The following is a 21,894-nucleotide window of genomic DNA, read 5'->3' as shown; positions in this document are numbered from 1 at the left end:
TGAATGCGTTGTAATCGACAACAAGTCTATCAGCCGAGTTTCAGCATGATCTTTGGCAATATTTTTTAAGGCAGTGAAGGCAAAAAATAGTATATTTCAAACGTTCAATTTTCCGGTAAATTTGGTTACCAAATTCATGCACAATACGTTAAGGCCTACAATTTCTTTTTTAACCGGACTACCAATAATTTTAAGAGCTTCTTAATTTATTAACGAAGCTCATTTTTTCCGTCTGTAACGCTGTCCGAAACGTTTGCTAAAGAAGAGGTATTTAAACACGGCATAATACCCCAAAAATAAATCACAATAATACTTTTGGACGTGAAATTCTCAAATCATACCAAAAAAAAACTCGATTATGCTAACCGAAAACTTTACATAATTTATCAGAAATATGCGACATTAAACAATTATTATTTTAGGTGTGAACGCCGCATTTCAAATTATAAATATCATTGCTACAATGATGGTCATGAAGCACACAAGAACAAGATTTAATTTTTTAATAATTAAAATATTCACCAATTATCCCCTTTCTTCTCCACACACCCATACAATGAAGGCATATTTATAGGGACGCACTTCTGTGTGGTACCTTACGCAGAACTATTGCCAGCATAATTATTTTACCACATCGACCGCAATGTTTACACAAACTTTATTATCAATAGATGTATATTATATGCCTTCAGTTTTATAATAAAGCTCAGAGTATAGGAATTTAATAAACTATGAGCGAAATATGTTTTGTTCAAATTCATCTAGTTCGTGAAAGATAACAAAAAATACAAGTCTACAGTATTTAATTTCATCCACATACTAATATTACAACACGTAAAAAAAATTAGAAAATCACTTTTAATGATGTCACCGTGTTCCCACAAATAAATTAAAAAATACATTCTTATTAATTGTTATTTGACCCGGTAAGACAGAGGTCCTGGGTTAACAGTTACCTGTTGCGACCGTTATAACGATTCTATTTTATATTTCGTTTAGTTTTATTATTATTCTCAATGATTAATAAATTTCATTAATATTATACGTAATGCCGAATTTCACACACATCGCCCCTAAAAAATATACAACGCATTGAGCACCTATATAAAATCAACCAATAAGATATCCCCCTTTACTATAGGTGTTCAACGCTGGATATTTGAAAGGGGGCGAGAATTCTTTAAAGAATTTCTAAAGACTTATGTTCACGTATGTTCACCTTTATATTTTTTTAACACTTTTTAATATTTTATTATTATTATTTTATTTTTCACATTGTATAATTTGTATGGCTACAATAACACGGGCATTATACGGTACGGTACGGTACGGTAGTTGAAATTGTAATATTTAAAAATTTATAAAATAAAAGAAAAGAAAAAAACTATTAGGTATATAATTAAACATCTTTTTTCCTGGTAATATAGAAAAAAAACGTATTTATAAATTTGTAAGGTGAATACATACACGTTTAAATATACAGACTTGGGTAGGTAGGTACTAATGAATTTATAAAAATAGGTACAAAACAAAAGTTTTGTGATAATACGTTATAATTTAAATTTTTGGACTGACGAAGCGAAGATATTGTTTTTCTTTAAACTATAAATAAGTGTACAAATAAATGTTAAAAAAATCTATAATAACTCTACGTTCAAAATAAAAAAAGAGCTGTTCACTGTTAATGATAATATCTCAAGAATTGTTCAATGGAAAGAGATTTTTTAACACGATGGTATCAATGTACAAAGTTCAACGTAGAGTTTTTCCACATTTCCCCCAGAACCACACTGAACGTGTACAGGTATAACTGTGTTAGTGGAATCTAGCTAGCAACAGCTTCACGCACACTGTCTCAACCCATTCCAACATTCTGATATGGATTACCGTAAATACTACTATACAATTATATACCAACACAAAGCAGAGAAACCACACACCCACCTCTAGATATATTTATAAAGATGCATATATGTATACTTGTATACCTCCGTCTCGTACCCAGTTAGTTTATTATTTATATAGCCGCTGGCTTTACCCACTTCGCTTCAATGTTTGCCAGCGCAAACATATCCAAAAAGTTCCCTTAAACCTTTCATTATTTCAATGATATTTGAGCGTTTTTGACAGATAATAGTCATAAAGATTAAAAAAACTAAAGTGTTATTTTTTCATTAATAAAAAAATAAGGGTGCTGACTGCAGTTTAAGGGTGAGTATTTTAAAATTTAATTTTACAAGCTTTAGAGAATTGTATTATCTGTTGAATTTTATTGTTTTAAATTGTAATACATACTTATGTATCGTATTGAATAATTTTAAAAACCTAACTCAAACTGATTTGGAATGGAAGTTCGTTATAAGTTCGATTGGACAGAAAACCATTGAACATAACCCCAAATTAAAATACAAGAAGATACGTTGCTACGAACATAATTAATTAAAACCTAAAATCTATTCTTCAGCTTATGAAACCAAATTAAAATTAAACATAACTTCATTAGATTGGATGTATACTGTATTGCTAATAAGGTGTCTATATTAAATAGTTATGAGGAAAGGCTTATATTAATACCACCTTGATGTAGGTTGTATTAATAAATATCATGTTTTCCCTGAAACGGGGTAAGCCCAGAAACGTGCAAAAGGATTTGTTTCGTCTATCTTTCAATGAATTATTATCAAATCAGATCTCATCTCGGTAGTAAATAGTAAATATTAACCTGACTTGTTTATAAGATAACTGTGCAGATAATGGAGGAATACACAGGTTTTGTATCAGTTCTGATAAAGTTTATGAAACACGATAAAAAGGTCCGACGCCATTTTGTGGAACGCGCCTTTGCGAGACGCGGGAACTTGAGAACTTACTGTAGAAGTTACTATGTAATGTAATTGTTTTATGATAAATTTCTCCGCTGCATCAAATATATAAATTTGTGTTTAAAAGGTAAAATATAAACGTAGTAAAATAATGCAAAATTAAAAACACTAATATTATGATGTATAATTCAATATTGTGGATTTTCTGACGACATTTTTCTTTGTGCGTCACGAAACTATCAGTATTCTTCTATTGCGAAACTGGGCTACGGTCGGCAGCCATTTTGAATCATCTACGTGAAGTGAATCATGTTAGATTCTACGTTATGTAACTTTTTTCGTGTAGTTTTCGGAAAGCTTTGCCTATTGAAACATGTCTTCTAACAAAGATGGGAAAATTCTTTATAAAATTATAAAGCACTAAATTATTGATAGACAGACATTATTATTAACATGGAGACGGACTGCATACAATCTCGCGCATTTCACCTGATTTTATTTGATTTTGAAGCACTAGATGTTCATATAATAGAATGCAAACAAAGAGAAGTATTATGATCTGAGAAACGTTATTTAATGCGCGGTTTTTTCGTTTATGTCGGATGTACGAGTGTAGACAATAAACTACCTGACCTACCCTAAGTATAAAGGTTTTTTTTCACAGTTAAAATACGGCTTCACTTAGTGCACGAGAACTCGCGTAAAATGATATTTAAAATTGTTTTGGTTTAGAATTTTTAGTCAGCTTTAAGAGCAAAGTTTCGTGTGAAGTTTAGATAGTGACTGAATAGTCTAGAATTATTAGAATGTCTCGGGGGTATCTTTAGAGAATAGATATGATAATGTTACCCCGGTATCTCTATGCAAGTATTTTACTAGAAAATATTCAGATAAAACAGTTGATTCGACTAAAATTGAGATAATGGTGTTTACCTCAGCGAGATTAAAGGTCTGCGAGCTGTGTTATTATGATATTTGTAGTCTGTATCGTCCCCAGTTCACAGTTTCTAGACCTCGTGTCACGCATTGTGACCCATTACCTGAAATTAGATCCCGCAATCCGAATTTCTGCCGACGTGTAACATACGTCCCTTAAACACTTGTTTTTAAGCTATTAGTTTGCTCCAAAAATATATAGGTATAAAACACATCTTGTTCGGTTATATGTTACAGTTATGAAAAAAATCACAATGTTTCTTTAGATGCTTCTTACCTCAGATGTACGTTTAAATACATCGTGTTTTATTACATAATTTCACTCAGTTTCAGAAGAATGTATTTAGTATATATTTAAATTTGTGAGGCTATTATTGGTGCCGGCATTCATCGGATAACCAACCATCACATACTGTGGCTGATTAGGAGTCCTCGGATTCAAAGGATTGGGGCTAGTCCAGGCTAAGGAGCCGTTTGAGATTTGTTGAATGATTAGACGATAATAGGGTCTCAAGAAAAGGATCACAGAAAATTGGGTACGCTTGAGAGGATTTATGAATGTGAATGAAGCAAACAGAGTTGTGTGGCGTTCTATTCACGTTGCAGAGAAATAGAATGATGGTTAGTTGGTTGGTAAGCTGACAAACAAGCCGAGAATTGAACTGGTCAAAACTTTTGAACTTGCTCAAAAGTGACGTTTTGAGATGGTAGAATTTTGAGACAAAATAAAAAAATAGCCAAGTAAGTTTAGACAGATAGGAACTTCAGAAGATAGAAGTTTGTCAGAATTTGTCCATGAGGGCGAAATTATGAAAAATCATTTCATTTAAAATGATTAGCTAAGTTGCGGAATATTAAATACAGACAGATTCTATTTTCCTTTCTGGAAAGAAGAAACTAAAATCCTCGTTCTTTTTATTTCTAATTTACTTAAAAATATCTCCAATCAATAGTATTTAGATAAATAGATAAGGTTAAACTGCGGCCTAATATTTTTCATTTTCTCTTGGTTTTTAATCCACTACCTCTGGGAGAGGAGTTAAGGGGAAGCTACAAGCCAAAAATGTTTATTTTATACTTGGTATACCTTTTATCGTAGGTAATAGGCATTACAATCGCTTGAGAAAAGGAGTCTAGAAACGTACGATTTCAAGCACAAAACTGGTTTTTATTTATTTTGTAAATAATTTTATAAGAAAGCAAAAAATTTAATCAATTGAAACTGTCACAAATAATCTTAACTATGATACTGTATTTTGCTGGAAGTTGTTTCCTTTGTGCGTTCATACATTTCTATTGAAAAAAATATTTTTTAGTAGTTTACATTTATATTTTTTATTGATTAATTTATTTTTTATTTGTATTCTACTCAAGCGAAACGACAGGAAATCCTTAACCTATTTAACCTCTAAGACATATTTTTTGGTATTCAAAATGTACACCAATTTGTTATAAAGATTAATCAAAATAGTGATTTGACATTACGCTTCGCTTTAAGGCGATGCACAATATTTTAAATTGAGCCGCTATCAATAACAACCTTTACGTAGATGGCGATAAGGTTTAAATTCACGCTTATCACCATCCGCTTGTTTTGATTTAAGCAAGAAAAAAACATGGCCAAAAAGTACCTTTTATTTTATTTTGTAAGTGTTCAGGCATAAATATTTAATTTTTTTCGATAATTTTATAAATAACTTAATTTGCCACATTATACAATAAAATTATAACCGAAAATGGGTTTGTAAGTAGGAGATTTTGAACTTTAAAACAGTTTTGATAGGCCTTATACATGATTTTTTCTGGGCTTATAAAAAGACTTATCAAAAAAGTAGATACTCGATTATTTCAAAGGCCAAGATGTACTCTACTTGCAGTATTTAATTAAAGTATCTTAAACAGATTAAAACGCATGATTTTGCATTACTACGTATGGCATCGCCTTAAGGATCTTACCGCTTCGTCACGGAGACGATTCATGAATATTCAAGGCTATTTTGAGGTACCGAAAAACTTTTTTCGATAAGTTTTTTTTGGTCGTAGTAAAATATAGACATCTTATCATAAAATTAAATATAGAACAAGGCTGTTATAGTCGAAATTAACGACAATTTATTATTTATTGATTAAACGTAGCTGATGTTCCCCGTAATAGAAGCTAAAGCTAAGCTAATATAGCTAAGCTAATGAGCTAATTTGTTCGCTTTTGGGAACAACTCAAATCGTCTCATAGAAATCGTTGAGTCTCCTTTACTGTTATGGTGAGCAATATGATTAGAAAGAAAAAACAACACGTTTTAAATTCAAATTTAACTACAGAAGAAATAAAATGTGCACTTTTATGAAACCAAAGGTTGCGACCACAATTTAAAAAAATGAAACATACGATTTTTTTATTAATTGTGTTTATATGAATTAACAAATAATTGAGGGGACCATAACGTTTATAATAAATTTGTGTAATAAAATATCAACCAGTTACAAAAAACGCACGTGACCCATTATTATTTTTTTTGATGTTCGCATTAAAAATTTTAATAAATCAATAATTGAATTTTTATTTAAAGTAATAAAATTTGAAAGAATATTTTATCTCCTTTTGAAAATATTTTTCAGTTTTATGATGCCTTTGGAAATATTCGATGGATTTGTATTTTATTGCAAAGCGGAGATTTTTCAACCTTCTGTAGGAATACGCACGAGGCCTGCACTAAAATTAATCAAGTTAACTTAAAAATTACTAAATTAAATCATTTCGTAGGTAAATAGGTGGATATTTTAAAAACAACTCTACATCAAATACATAATTTGTTTGGTACTTCTAAGAGCAATTCTGTACCAAATATGACATAATTTTCAAAAGCCTGTGATATGTGTTGCTTTCTGGCAGCATAATAAAGCCATGGTAAATATTGTGAACATTTCACAGCGTTATATTATACCAGGCTAACAACATTACATTATTAGACACATCCACAAGCCGAGTCCAAAATAACAGCCGTGATACAAACACTGCCTTCAGCTTGATATCATTATTCTATCACAGGGAGACTAGAAACAAACACACCGTCCAAAAATAATACTGAGAAATTATAAGAATTTTATTCTCTCCTATTATCGAGCATTTTTTTCGTGTAATTTTGGTTATTTTTCACGAGAATAGTGATTCCTATGGTCCTAACTTTTCCTGAAAGTTCTATACCATTTTCCTTCCGAGAGCAAACTTTTAAAGTCGATTTCAGTTCAGTTTTTTTTCAGTTTCAGTGCCGGCAACCCGGGCGTTTATTTAATTTCATGGTTGTTTACATTGTTTTCTTTTCTTTTACCCGCCTCACGAGACAAAGTCTGTTCCGAGGCGGGTAAATCACATATTATATTTGTTCCAAAAGAAATGTATGTATATAAAAAAAAAATATATATATGTATGTAAAAAGACAAAAAGATACAATTATGTGGTGGTATATTAAATATTTACATACATACTTTATTTTTTTTTATTATTATTTTTTTTTTTTATTAGTTACATTCCATGAGAAGATTGCCTATGTAACATAGATAAAAGTAAATTAAATTTTGTGACAATTGAATATAGATATGGCGGTTACATGATAATTAGTATTGCAAGATTGCAGATTACTATTTGATTTGATTATTACTACTGGAAAACTCCAGCATGTTTTGAAGAATTCTAATAGTGAAAAATGCCGTACTGATGCCAAAAAAGCGGACACAAGATATTTATTTTTTTACTTTAACTCTCACAAGAATCCCTTAGGAAAATAATTTCCCTCGGAACCTTTATCATCTCGGGGAATGCTGTGTGGAGGGTCTTTTTGAGGAGAAGAAAGAGTGAACACGGGTTTTAAAGACCAAATTCTAGTCGAGCTGTTGAACTCGTAGAAGTCGTAGAAGCGATCCATTCACATGTGACAAATTTCAACCATGTACATATGTAGGGCGCACGTTTGGCGTGTTTAGTTTCATTATAATACCGGTACAAATTCTATTATAATACCGGTAGAATAAGGACAACATAACTCCTTGGTGTCTATACTCAAAATATTGCAATCCGATTGCGAAAATAGGGGGAATCTATCAAACGGACCCCCCATTTCTGCACAGAGTCAAAAGTTTTTTTCAGAAATTTTGGGGCTATAGACCAGAGGTGGCTGCCAAATTCATTATTTACGATTAATGAAGTTATTTCATCAAATTAAAATTTCCCGAAATTCTAACAAAACACCACTTATTTACTAAATTAAAGAAGATACCTACAGACATAAGTAGTATTTCACCTAAGAGCTTTTTGCTAACACAAGGGTCCATATATTTTTGTTTATTTTTTTATTTTCATTTAGGAAACAAACTATCATTTATATATTTAGCATAAAAAGTAAATATTTACATGTTCTAGACCAAAAATTTTCCATTAATTCTAGTAGTTGATTCAATATTTGCACCTACACAATACATTTATAAATGACAAAGAAATATAAAAATAAATAAACATTATAAGGAATTGCAAAATGTTATAAAACGAGTAAAGATAGTTAGTTTATACAGTTTTCACATGATTATACTAAAAACAATAATATAAACTGTAAAATAAAGTAAGATGATAGAATTATTCCACAAAATAAAAAAATTAAGTTATCAGTTTAGTAAGTTGCATTTTAAATGTTTTCAAGTTACAGTTGAAAATGTGTAGATCTCTAGAGGCGTTGTGAGTTTTACAGATACGTCCTATTAAAGTGTTTTGCTGATATTTGGCTTTACAATGTGGTGTTCTAAATAAATCGTTCGATCTGGTGTTGTGTTCAGAGCAATGAAATGCAATATTTTCTAGCAGATATGATGAATAAACAAGATTTTTCACGATTTTGTATTAGAATAGGGCATCAGAAATTTTTCTGCGTTTCTATAAAGCGGTAGGATCAAACAGATGATCACGAAAGCGATACGATAGGTGTTTAATAAATTTGGATTGGATATTTTCAATACTACCTACATGCAATGAATATCGGCGTCAGCATAAAAAATCTGATTACCTACCATTTAACATTATTAAAAAACTACAGTTTTCGAAGAATGAGAATCTCCGAAAACGTGCCAGAAATTATCTTTCGTTGTTGATAATTATTGATCTCCGTGACTTTAATTTTTTTTTAGTTTAGTTTAACGTCATATTGTTTCATTTTTGTGGTCACCTAGTGAAAGGCACTATCATAAGTAAATAAGTCTCTCCTGGAAAACGATAAGGCGTGCAAATAGACCAGCGAGTGGAGGGAACAGCACTCGTTAAGTCTAGCAACGCACACTTTACGACACCTTTCAAAATATTACATGTTATAAATGAGAAAAAAAAACTCTAAACCAAATACACACATCAAAACTAATATGTTAGTGCGTAAATGCATGATGGATGAATGGAGAAAAGTATTTAAAGCGCAAGTAAAGGGCTAAGAAAACATGGTACGTTTTATAGTTGAGTCATGAGAATAAACGGTATAAGAAAAAAGTATGATCTATGTGCTTAAGGCGATGCCATACGTAGTAATGCAAAATCGTGTGTTTTTGGTTTGAAAATTTGGTCGCCTAGAAATGTTTCAGATGCTTTAATTAAATACTGCGAATAGAATACATCTTGGACTTTGAAATAATCGAGTATTTTTTAGATAAGTCTTTTTATAAGCCCAGAAAAATATAATGTATAAGTCCTATGAAAACTGCTTTAAAGTTCAAAATCTCCTACTTACGAACCCATTTTCGGTTATGATTTAATTGTATAATGTGGCAAATTAAGTTATTTATAAAATTATCGGGAAAAAATTAAATATTTATGCCTGAACATCCACAAAATAAAATAAAAGGCACTTTTTGGCAATGTTTTTTTTCTTGCATACATCAAAACAGGCAGATGGTGTTAAGCGTGAATTTAAACCTTATCGCCATCTACGTAAGGGTTGTTATGGATAGCAGCTCAATTTAAAATATTAAACAACGTAGTGCATCGCCTTAAATTAATCAATAGTGTGCGTTAAAGCTCCGTAGTATGCATTAAAAAAGAAGAAGAAGATGTATTTATTGTTATTAAGTTTAGTGTCAGTTTGTTTTATCAATTATCAAACTGTCACAGTTTGATAGTGCCTTCAGAGGGCGAAACAGCTGTCACGCGTAATAATAATAGTTACACAGCAGAACTTGTTTAAAAATAAACTGTTTTTATAAACCCAATAACAGTATAATTGAATATATAAAAAAAATATATAAAAAAAAAATAAAAAAGAAGATGGTTTGGAGGGGATTTACTCGTAAATACGCACGATTGAGGGAGCGTGCAAATATTTAAAAAAAAAACGTGAATATGCGAAAACTGTGAAAATATTTAATGAAACACCACTTGCTTAAAATTGAGCAAAAAATTCTCAACAAAGTCTCGTGTTGCATTTAAACATACACTGTTAAATTTTTCATATCGATGCCATTTTAAATAACAGAACCAAATGTGTTTTTAATAATTTTCGTAGCATAATTTTATTGAGGGAATATTTTGCTATTACCGTTTCGGCTCTACAAATGTATTGATATTATCTTTTTTATATATTTATTATTTTAGTTAGTTAGTTATCTTCAATATTATGATGCTCTTTATTGTAAACCACCTCTTTAAATTTATATAATACCTATTTAACATTTTGCATCAAAATTGTTGATTAGAAAAACTGTGTCATTATTTTACAGTCAATAAATATGTGATATTTTTGGAGGTTTTATCTGTATAAATACCAAGTGAAAATAATAAATAGATATCTTAAGACAACTGTTTGCGATATTGAGTGATCAGATAGAGGATTTACTGATAGCTGATAAGCCCCAGAACGTCTATAGATCAGGTGTCTAATTGCTGATTGTGTAATACGCCAACAGATATGGCAACATCGCAAATAATCAAGCTTTACGTTCGAAAAGTGGAGCATCACTCACTCAATAATAATTATTATTTCGAGGTGTGGCAGAGGAAAGCGGGAAAAGTTATGATTCATCGTGCGTCACTTCCGCTGGTCTGATTCATTGAAAGCCTTAACTGAAATAAAGTGACTAAAGGAATACACTAAGGACTCTAGTTCGGTCCTCTTTTGTTGTAGAAATCAACAAATTTCAATAACACGTTCCTGCTGCAAAAATTTACATTCGTAATACATACTTTTAACATTTTAGCACTCACACTAAACGCTCACTTGTAAAACCTAAGGCTTTAAAACGAAATACGAACTGAATTAATTAATTTATGAATGAACTTGTAATGTTCGTTTTAGGTCGTATTTTTATACTCGAACTCATAAACTGCACTGATAAACATTATTTTCATCGCGTATTCATGTCGGAACATAGTTACATGAACTCCGGCGTTAATTTACCGAGACTTCTTTCAATTTGCGCAGAATCAACGGTTAAAAGCTAAAAAATGATTCCAAATAAGTCGACACGACCCATGGAGTGTGTTTTGTATATTAATATCAGAAGAGTTGGTATTATCTTAATTTATCTTAACAGTTAACACTGTTTGTAGACCAGATACCACCGGTATCTCAATTTGCATTAGATATTGTTGACAATAAACTAGTAGATATGTGAAGAAAACTTGCAATCTGTTCAAGTTAAAATGGAAGCATTACATAGTCAGTAGTCAACCTTATCAGTCCCTCGGGAAGATTACACAGGACTTCTGATGATAAATCTGTGGATAGCTGTATCAGAAAGGTTGTTTGGTATCAAGTAGGGTGTTAAAATTATGTGTCACTATCTAACAGTTTATCAGATGTAGAATTAAACGAATCGCACCTAATCTACGTTTAGGTACGAGTCGTGATAGAATACCTATTATTACCTACTAAAATGCAGATATGCTATCAAACAAGATAACTGCAGTTTTAATTTAATCGACACATTAATAAACAAGTGTTATAAATCTGATTAATCTTGATTTGAATAGCATTTTCATCTCCGTTGCAATCAGAAATTAGAGTTAAAAACTGGGTAGCGTTATCTTCGCAACCTGTTGTTTTTTGTATTTAATAAGTTTGTATTAAATACCAAAAGTAGAAAACTTTAGTTAACCTGTAAATCTGGCTAGCACTGTCATCATCATAAAGAAACACGGTACAGCTTACATTTACAGTAATATAATAAGCAACTAGTTGTTAACGTGAACAACTAACCGAGTACCTAACTTAGTTGAAAAAGGTTATTTTTTAATTGTGGCAAAAACTTTATAACACACAGTACCTAAATACCTACATTTTATTTTATTGATACATGATTTAGAGAGTACATGTGGTTTTTTGTGATATTTCACCCTCCATGCTAGTGATGACCGTGTGTTATGGCGGCTGAATTTTACAGTTTGCGGACATAGAATCATTACTATGATATAGAAAAGCAAAATAATAAAAATGATGTATAGCTAGTTTGGGTTGCAAGAAGAGGATGGAGAAGTTAGAGAACTATAAGAGGATGAAAATCTTGAGAAATTATTAGTAAAATTGTACATAATATACCGCTTCATTCAGACATACATCAGTTCCATTTGAAATAGAGAAACATCTTAGTACAAGGAAATAATTCCAGACTGATTCCAATATGGCTGGTCCTAGCTCCAGGCTGCTTCCAATAGATCAAAGCAAAACGAACTGTAGACAAAACTCTTGCCTGAACAGAATATGTAATAATTACAATAACATATTATTCAATATCGACATCTTCAATTGCGAATTTACTAAATATAAAATGACCTTAAAAGAGTATTTCACTGATGTTTCTTGAATTGATGTTTCTGATGTTTATGTTTCTAGTATTTATATATTTATAATCCTGTTATGGTATGATTTATATGCACAACATTGTCTTCTTATGGTTATGGTTATGATATGATTTATATGCACAATATTGTTTGTATTCTTATGGTTACCAATGTATCGATAATCCTTTATTTTATATAAATTTTAGTTTTTTTTTTTTTTTTTTTTTCCCCTTTATTTTTGTTGTATTATTTTGTTCTATTATTTTATACAATTCTTTTATTTTATATAATTATAACTTCACATTTCTCATAAATTTAATTATTTCTTCTAATGCTGTCTTACGTAAAGTCACAAGGAGGAAATCCGTAATTGGTTTTATTTTGGCTATTTCACTTAGGTACGTACAATCTGTAAAAATGTAAACTGTTGATTTCCCAAAAATGAATAAATAAAATAAAATAAATAAAAATAAAAATATTGGGGAATATTGTGAGGCTGGTCTTAACTCCAAGCTGCTTAAAAGAACAAACCGTTTAAAAACGGGATTTAAGGAATTACCAGGTTTACTGATAAATTTTTAGTAAATTACGAATATATTATCACGATGTCATGATATATTATCAAGGAAATGCACGAGTTCCGACGTCGGATTGCCTTGATAATATAATATTACGAAATTCAAAAATATTCGGATTTTGGTGAACACGGTTTCCAACATTGTGAAAATATATTCGTAATATACTAAAATTTATCAGAAAATCTGGTCACAATCCCGTTTTTCACCGGTTTGTTTTTTAACTCTGTCACCAAAGGCTAAGGTCATTGCAAGTAAGAGTTTCAATTGTGAGAGGAGATCTGTCACCCTGGTATAAAGCGTTTCTTCAATTTCTCTGGACAAGAAAATCAGTCAATTAAATCAAAATTTTGACTGGAATAACATTACTGGCCTTTTTCATTAATATTTAACTATGGGTAAAAGTTACTTAGTATTTGTTCGCACTTGGCGCAGCAGAAAAATAAACACATTAAAAGGGCAAATAAAAAGCACCGCTCCTACTCCTATTATTTTCAAGAGTATTTGTAAATCCATTTGTCGCTTTCCATAAAAAACGATCTATTTGCTATTGATGAACTTTATTGAAGCAAACAAGAGAATATTCTCGTAGAATGCTTCATACGTGTCATAAGTGTCGATAATTAGCGCGATCCGCACTTTACCTGTTTACTGTGTAGATGTGTGTGTTGAGAGGAACTGATAAGGATATATATTATGTATTGGTGAACAGAACTTTGATGAGTTATTTTACAAATCGTTGGATACTATCGGAGAATCGTTAAAACTTTACAGGAGTTGTAACTAATTTTAAATATTAAAAAAAAAAGATGAATATATTGCGTACCGATCGATTGGTATACAAAAATAATGAATCAAGCTTTCTTTTCAAGCGGCAATAAAAATAAACAAAACAAACGTATTACGGAGAGAAATAAATTAACACAAAAATGTAGTTAAAAAAGGAAGTCAACAGACAATTGACAAAAAAAATAGAAGAGGGATTTTAGAGGTTAGGTTAGGGGTTAAGGGGAAACCCAAATCGGCAGAAGAATTGATGAAAGTTGGGAATTTAACGTTAGAAGGGGAAAAACGGTTAAGTGATTAATTTTAAATTTTATTAATTATTAATTTAATTAATTAGAAAGTGATTTATTTTCGTTGAGAAATAGCTATTTGACTTTAATTCATCAATTGTGTCATCACTATGTAAAAACCTACCTTTAGAAGAACTATTCCTAGTAAAAAGGGTAATTTTCCACTTCAATATAAAATGCGATGGTATAAATACGTTCGTGCCCATATATAATCGCAATTCAGTTTTAAAATACGTTTACTGACATACAATTTGGCTTCTAAAATAAGGTAGAGTAATCAGAGTGGTATATACCTACTCGCCGTATCGCCCTGATAAAATATCACAATTCAGAATGAAACGAAACGGTTCTTGAAACGGCTTTAGCCATGTTTGACGAACAAATCTAAATATCTTGGTTTTCCCTAAATTCCCCTTCCCTACTCCTTTTAACCTCGCAACATTGTGGCACACCCCAATTGGGCATACCGTACTGGCTTCAGACAAATGGAAGCAGTTTGGACGTTGGGACCAAAAAAGAAAAATATTGGTAATTTAATTTAAATTCAATCAAAAAAAATTTACCTGATTAATAATAGGTACTATAAGTGAAAAAATATTTTTGAAAAGACCAAAAAGAAAGAAAGAAAGAGGAAAGAGAAAATTACTCGTATTATCAAATTGAACAAATTCTAAACCTTTCTCCTTTAGAAGAAAAAATCTGATCTCATTTGTTTCTTTAAAATTATCAACAATTTTATTGACTCATCTACATTACAAGAACTCATCTCATTCAATATACCTTCTCGTAGACTCAGAAATAAAGAACTGGTCTTCCTCGATCAACACTCGACTAATTATGCTTATAATTCACCATTGTCCAGAATATGTAGAATGGTCAACTCACGTCAAGACCTTGATTTTTTTGGTATAAGTCAGAATGTTTTTAGTCACTGACTATGCAGTTGACGATATTTTGTATCATTTTAGTTTTACCAAGGTTTTGACTTGACGTGACACTTCTATTTCATTTCTATTTTCTTATGTTTTCCCTGTTTGTCTCTGCTTTTATATACCATCCTTTACTCTTGCATTGTACATTGTCACAAATCTCGTATCGCTTTGTAATATATTGGATGTAAGTCCGTTAATTAATTAATAAATAAGACGAGAAGTAGCCAACCTATAGAACTCGTAATCATTAAGCAAAAGATCTTCTAATGAACTTGATTTCATTTTTATAGTGGAATAAATTAATGAGTGTAACCTCAAAATATAATATTTAATCATTGAAGACAATATTAACGACTCTCAAACGAGAGAAGTGAAACAAAAAATATTCAGTCGAATCTGCGACATTAATTGATCTGGTCGTGGGTTCAATTCCTAAATGTCTTTCATGATTGAACAATCATGATTTGAATTTTTATTACGTAATAACGTGTTGAAGTATGAAAGAAAAAGTGGTATTCAAACAAAGTAATTTTATTTTAATTATTATAATAATAATAGCGCCAAATTAAAAATCATCTGGTTTATATCCTACCACGTACTAAGGACTCGCCAAAAAGGTAGGTACTCAAATACTTTGTTTCTATGCTCGGAGAAAAATAAGTATTGCTGATTGATTAAGAACCTGATAACCACTCGAACAATTTGTGGCATATCATCGCAAGTTCGCAAAAAACGTATTGAGCGATCGCTTTTCATTATTTATTTATTTATTTAGGATTTACGGCAAAAGTGCCATTTACATACAAAGTTTTTTACATATACATAGGGCAGTATTAAATTGTGATGAGAAAAATTAAAGAATTAAATTTAGTTAAAAAATAACAAACAAAATAACATTAAAAAAGAAGCAATGACAATAGCCTGTTATGTAGTTACCTCATTGAAATAAGTGGCGTTAAAATGTGTTATTAGTGCAGCTTTATACATTACAAGGGGAATATTAAAAGTATCTGCGATTTTAGCAAAAAAGTTCCCAAGTGTGTGCAATCTATTTATAACTGAGTTATATCCTGAGATTGTGGTATAATTGTCACAATAATACATACTTGGAGGACCTTGATCTAATGGTAGGTACATGAAATTGAATCAACATTAATATGTCAGGGCTATCCAACTGATAATTTATAATTTTGTGTAAAAGTATAAGATCAAAAATTTTTCTTCTATCACTTAACTTAAGCAATTTCAATGAATGTAATAAGAAATCATAATCTATTGTTTCTAAAGGAATTCCAAGCCTAAAATTAATACACCTCAACAATTTGCGTTGGACTCTTTCTATGGTATTAATGTGATTATTAAAAACAGGTGACCAAATTGTAGAGTTGTATTCTAGAATACTTCTAACGAGAGATATGAACAGAATTTTTAATGTGTTGATATTTTTAAAATCCTTGGAAATTCTTACTATAAAACCTAACATTTTCATAGCCCTGTTAGCGATATAGAAGTTATGTGAGATACAAAGCAGAGTTTCTGATCAAACATTATGCCTAGGTCAAGTATTTCGATTACAGAGATTAAGTCAACATTACACAATGAATAATTATACATTACACATTATGTGCAAAAATTATAAAACCTAACAATTTGGGATGAATGACAAAATTTTGTTGGATTCATTGTTTTTAAACCGCAGTAGCCGTTCATATGTTTGCATATTAATATTTTTAGGAAAAATATATTTAAATAATATGGTAAGCCCCTTGAGTGGTTAAATAGGTGAGAGCAGGCCATTTCCTAATAAACTATTGGTACTTTCATAGTAAATCGGAACACGTGTGCATGCGGCTGCATTTATCCTATTATTATATAATGAGTAAATGCGAAATTATTAGAATTTCATCACATTCGTGATTTACCGATAGTTCATTACTCAATTCATTCCTTAAATTCCTACAGTCCCGTTTTTAACAGGATTGCAAATAATTTGAAGAGATTTTAAATATCTTAGCAATTTTTTTTATCGGTAAATTTTCTCCGTGTGCGCATTTTAATTGTAGATTAAAATAATAGATAGCCGTATTGCTTGTTTGGTTTTGAATTGAATAAGTTTCTTAACGCATGAGATATAATTAAATCTAATTAATAATTTATTATGTGCTCAGTCCAGAGGGTTGGAAATCTTTAAATCAATATTTGTACGTTTTTATTTATATACCGTGTAAGTGTCCCAATTGCTTCCACCACTGGAGCCAGTGGCAGACTATAGCATCCCATTGGTTATGTTGTGAAGTTCAGACATTGGAGAGGGGGAGGAGATCGAGAAAAGGAAGGTGGGAGAGTACCTGGCTATTCAGATATGACCACACAAAAAACCATTTAAAACAACAGTGTTTCACCAGGGCGATACTGAAAGCATATTTCACTTCCATTCTCCGTGTAATTTTGAAATCGTAATACTACAAATTAGGTACTTATTTAAAAATCTGTATTTTATATATATATAGGACAGATAAAAATGATGTAGTATATTCGCAACACACCTGCCAAGAATTTAAGGAAGTAGCCCAGTACCTAAGCGGCCGGCCTTTAAGTTGGACAAATTGATTTGAGTTGGTTTCAAATTGGACAATAATAAATTATAGCTTGTACCTCTATACATTGCCAAAATTGGTAATAAATTGATATTAATTTAGATTAAGCCTCAAATGAACACGTCCACACATCATTTTATTATGATCGCACAAATTTCTCGGTATAAATGTTTATCAGTAATATTGATAACGACTTGAGTATATTGTATTTTCTTCGAGATTAATCGGAGTTAACGATAAGACCTGTAAATCAACCAATCAACCTGTTAGGTGCAAAATCGCTTTTGGGTGATAGATGGACAGATGATGTCATATGGACTTCGATCGTGATTTATGTTATTGCAAAAATGATTCCATATCTTTTTCTAAAAATATATTTCTTAATAGAAAAAAGGTTTCACTTACACTATATTAGTGATAATTTTTTTCACAATTTTTTAGGTATATTAAAAATAACAATGGACCCAAAATGCTACCCTGCAGGTCACCACAAACCGTTTTTTGAGTATGAATGCAAGTGATGTTTGGAATATAGGACTCTTGCACTTAAAAACAAAATCCTTTTTTTAACAATAATATTAAGAAAAATACTGTTAGGTAGGTATATTTATTTTCAATACAAACAAACATCCTATTCCCGTTACGAATGACGACCACATTTGATTGCCCGGTAACCATCATCCAGAGTTGTAATTTTTCTTAAAGCGTATTTATTTAATATATTTATTTACAAACTATTGTTTTTATGTTTATTGTAATATATTGAATTCAGTCCATTACGTAATTATCAAATAATTGCATGACTGTATTTATTTATTTATTGATACATTACTCTACAGTACTTTACATTTCAATTCAGCAACGTTGGCCTCACTGGGTTGTTCACCCGTGCTGAGGCCCCCATTTTAAAATATGCGAATTTATACATTTAAACAAAAAACAACATTAAAATAAAGATAAATTTACATCAAAAATAAAGATTAGAAATCAAAATCCAATTCTCACACCAAAATAAAAACATTAGAAGAGAATGGAAATCGGCATTTGCAATGATCTATGTGCTTGTGCGTGCCGCTTGCCTTATACATTTTTTGAGTTGCGTGTATATGTTTTATTCTCTTATGTTATAGAATTTTGGAAATATTGTCTTTTTTGTTCTTTAATCCATTTTCTTATTTTGTGTTTGAATTTTTTTTATTTTCCTCAATTTTAGTTTCAAGTGGAAGACTGTTGAATGCTTTAATTGCGTGGTATTTATGGTGTCTTTGTCTAAAGGTAGTGTTTACCGTCGGAGTTTTTATGTTTTTTTTATACGCTTTTCTGACCGGTCTATTAGTGATATTTTGTGTTTGTTGGGGATTGTTTTTTTGGTCGAAAATGTAGTTTAGTAGAGTTTTAACATATAATTGGCGTATATCAAGTATGTCACAGCTTTTAAATATTTGGTCTGTGTCGGTTAGTTTATGTTTTTTGAGTATTACCTTTAATATCGTTTTCTGTGCGATTTCTATTTGAGCGATAGCTGCGTTTGTTGCTCCTCCCCAGGCAATTATTCCATATTCTATTATTGATTGGCATAGTGCATAATATATTGTTTTCAATTGTTTTATTTTATATATGTTTCTTATATTTAGGAAAATGTGTATTGTTCTGAGGAGTCTATTTGTGATTTGTTTGATGTGATGTGTCCATCTAAGATTATGGTCAATTACGATTCCTAGATACTTTATTTGTTCTGTTTTTTCTAGAGGGGGGCAATCGCAGATGTTGGTGTTTATGCATTTGTGTATTTTTATGGTGTTTGTATTATTTTTTTTGTATCTGATATAACTATGTGTATTTTGTGGTTCATAGTGTCAAACACTTGGAATTAATCATTCCTAATTACTTTATTTAGGATATCTCTCTGAAATTCATCTTATTAAGTCCAAGTAACAATAATAGCTTCATTCAGGAACAACTTTCTCTTTAAATATATCATCGAAGAAGGAGATAATACTAATATATCTAAACGAAACTTGAAACAGAACAAGACGCAGAAAAATAAAAAGATTATGGTCACAACTAGGAATCGAACCCAGGATCTCTTATTTTACCGGTAAATAATTATCAATACTCATTTTTCTCCGTGCACTTATTTTAAAAATATTATTAAAGTCAAGAGTCACGAGCCGCCACTGCTGAAGGTGTAATTTTTATGGTCTAATATTATTTTTACACCAAGCTAGTGCAGATTCAAATTAAAAAGCATAAAATAGTTATTGAAACAACTGCAACTGTTCAACATAATTGTTTGTAAACGATTTCGTGAATTCTGAAAAAGGTAGAAAGGTACATATCTATTACCTAAATAAATTATAAATTGATTGATGCCAATTATCAGAAGATTAACAAAGTAGATAAAACATTGTTTACTGAATGAAATGATTGATAAACATTTTGTTTTCACAAAAATATTATCATTTTAATCTGTCAAATGCTTAAATTAAATATAGGCATAAAATTATTATTTCAAACGCTTTTATTTTCAACAGGTAGGTACATAAAACGAACCATGAATCATGGTGATGACTTCATTTTCCCGCCGAAATTTTCTGATATTTACTGTAGAACCTAATTATAAATTTTAAAATGATTTCATCGTTCGCCATGCGTTTCAATATCACGTAAGACATATTTTTAGAATTTTTCTTAAAAAAAAAAATGTGGTACCTACCTACCTAGTGTAGGCTAATTGTTTATTGATATGAAATTTTAAATAAATGATAATTGTTTAAGAGTACCTAAGTAAGGTTTCACGAAGTACCTATATATGTGTATATGTAGCCATGCAAACATTTAGTAGGTATTTTAAAAAATGCGAGGAAGTTAATTTTTTTTAAATATTATTGAATGCTTTTATTGTCTTGTATTTTTTGTGTCTTGTATACTGTAGGGAAATGTGGAAAAAATATATTCCTCTTCATTTAAAAATATTGAAATTTTTATTTATTTATATTTAGTACTGTCATTGTTTATCATAAAAATTATAAATATGCAGTTATTTAATAACAAAAAAATCACGAATTGGAAGAATCAACTCCATATTGGATATATTTCGTAGGCCTAATTCATACGCATGCCCTGCATTAACCTACTGATCCTTACTGATATATAAAACATACATAAAGAATGCATCGACATTAGATTACTAGATACAATATAAAAATACGTTCGATATTATTGTAGAGTTATATATTATCTTTTGTATTATTGGTTAAAGAAAGGTTAATAATTAATTGGTAGCTACTAGAAAAACGTTAACCCGACTCAACAAAATGACAATATAATCACTGAATACAAACTTTAATGGCGGAGCAGTCAGGACTCAGCATATTCTGTCAGAAAGTTTGAGTATTTTCGCTTTGCAATAAAATTTAAATAGATGGAAAATTTCACTTTATGTTTTTTGTAACTGAAATTACCAATAACGCAAAAATATATAAAAAATAACTTATTTTCTTTATTATGGAGTTTCATAAGATTTTTTCTAATTGCGGTCGGAATCTTCGGTGTCATAAAGGTGCAAATTTTCATTATTTTATGTTTAACTTCTTAATTTGAATATAAAACGTGACGTTTTTTCTTTCTAATATCGTTTAGATCACATCTCTCACCATAACAGTAAAAGAGATGCAACGATTTCTGTGAGATCATATCCTAACCTATAAAAATCCATCCACGATCTTGTTGAATGTTTCCTAATATTTTGAATTTGGCGAAATTTGCATATTAGCAGCATATTAAACAATTCTACCTTCGCTTGTTATCTTCAGAAGAACAGCTGTTCGGGACTTTTCATATAAAACTTAAATTTGAAATTAAGGCTAAAATACTTGAACAAAGTGATTCACTCGATACAGAAAAACGAGAGGAGCAAAAGACATTTCAGATTCAAAATTAAAAGATGGTAAAAAATACAAAAGGCAATATTACAAAAATCTTTCATATGGTAGTCGAAATCAGAAAAGGGAATTGATTAATCGCTGCGTTTACCTACTGTATGTGGGAATCTCATAGGCGATTGAATCAATTTATTTATATATTCTACGTTGGTACGGGCAAAAGCCAAAGCCAAAACGAACGTTTGATGTACATAATAGTTTAGTACAATAGT

At 30.5% G+C, this 21,894-nt stretch overlaps 1 protein-coding gene across 1 annotated transcript in view; it reads left to right on the top strand.

Annotated features, from left to right (window-relative positions):
* The first annotated feature begins 2,148 nt into the window (after positions 1-2,148).
* The window catches only part of LOC149411350 (uncharacterized), a 39,791-nt gene continuing 20,045 nt past the window's right edge, over positions 2,149-21,894 (top strand). Inside the window, exon 1 of the mRNA XM_089647110.1 lies at positions 2,149-2,211. The gene's annotated coding sequence lies outside the window, so the exon portion shown is untranslated. The remainder of the gene's footprint in view (positions 2,212-21,894) is intronic.

This window comes from Hesperophylax consimilis, chromosome 26 (assembly GCF_061612785.1).
Source record: "Hesperophylax consimilis isolate HC1 chromosome 26, BYU_Hcon_1.0, whole genome shotgun sequence".
NCBI classification, from domain to species: Eukaryota; Metazoa; Arthropoda; class Insecta; order Trichoptera; family Limnephilidae; genus Hesperophylax; species Hesperophylax consimilis.
The sequence above is the reverse complement of the archived record's forward strand: the minus strand, read 5'-3'. Positions and strand labels throughout refer to the sequence as shown.